This window comes from Saprolegnia parasitica, assembly GCF_000151545.1.
Source record: "Saprolegnia parasitica CBS 223.65 unplaced genomic scaffold supercont2.62, whole genome shotgun sequence".
Lineage (NCBI taxonomy): Eukaryota > Oomycota > Saprolegniomycetes > Saprolegniales > Saprolegniaceae > Saprolegnia > Saprolegnia parasitica.
Window position 1 is genome coordinate 112,958 of NW_012156456.1, and position 1,350 is coordinate 114,307.

Consider the following 1,350-nt stretch of genomic DNA (forward strand, 5'->3'; position numbering starts at 1 on the left):
TTGGCACAGGCAACATATATCGCTAGAGATGTGTTGTACAGCATGAGAGTATTTGGCACATACCTCATCCAAGCGGCACGACTTCATCTCTTGCATGCTATCAATTTATTAAAAAATGACATAAATACATCACATCTTGTGGCTGCCTCGATATGACTGCACAAAGTTTGAATTTTGCATCAAATGGTGTGAATTAATTTGGAGCTTGAGGTTGTAGTTGTTTGTATCGATGAAAAAAGAGAGACACGGTGTAAGTGGAGCTCTGTGCGAATATATAAAGTTGTATTATATTGAAAGGAGACAAAGAATGGTAGCATCGTGGTTTGTGGGTAATAAATGTTGAAAAAAATACTGTGGGTCGTGTGAGGTTGTATTGAGTGTGCGAGCTTTGGTGATGCGAGGTTTCGGACAATAAATGGTGTAAATGATAAATGGTGTAAAATAGTAAATTCGATTAAATTGTATAAAAAATAGATCCACCAGTGGGACAGCTTGGCCGAGCGGTTAAGGCGATAGACTCGAAATCTATTGGGGTTACCCGCGTGAGTTCAAAATCTCACAGCTGTCGGGAATATTTTTCACGTATTTTTTTACCATTTCATGCCAACCGAGCACAATCAAAAGTCTTTTTCATCGTTTCGACTCGAATGTCAACCGAGCACAGGAAGCTGCGTTTCGTTGGCACCAACAACGTATGTTTCCAGAGATGAGCCAGCGAAATTTTGCGATAACACGAAAGTATCAGTTTTGAGAGGATTCTCGATATTCTTCATCTTGGACTAAACAGCCGATCTATCACGTTTTTTTCAAAGAAAATAGTTGCGAATAAAATATAGACCCCGTGAAACACTCCATTTCGTTGGCACAGGCAACATATATCGCTAGAGATGTGTTGTACAGCATGAGAGTATTTGGCACATACCTCATCCAAGCGGCACGACTTCATCTCTTGCATGCTATCAATTTATTAAAAAATGACATAAATACATCACATCTTGTGGCTGCCTCGATATGACTGCACAAAGTTTGAATTTTGCATCAAATGGTGTGAATTAATTTGGAGCTTGAGGTTGTAGTTGTTTGTATCGATGAAAAAAGAGAGACACGGTGTAAGTGGAGCTCTGTGCGAATATATAAAGTTGTATTATATTGAAAGGAGACAAAGAATGGTAGCATCGTGGTTTGTGGGTAATAAATGTTGAAAAAAATACTGTGGGTCGTGTGAGGTTGTATTGAGTGTGCGAGCTTTGGTGATGCGAGGTTTCGGACAATAAATGGTGTAAATGATAAATGGTGTAAAATAGTAAATTCGATTAAATTGTATAAAAAATAGATCCACCAGTGGGACAG

General features: G+C 38.7%; 1 non-coding gene across 1 annotated transcript; it reads left to right on the forward strand.

The window, feature by feature from the left end:
- The first annotated feature begins 486 nt into the window (after window positions 1–486).
- On the forward strand, window positions 487–568 carry SPRG_30148. Its single transcript has one exon. It is a non-coding gene; the product is annotated as a tRNA-Ser (tRNA).
- Window positions 569–1,350: the final 782 nt, after the last annotated feature.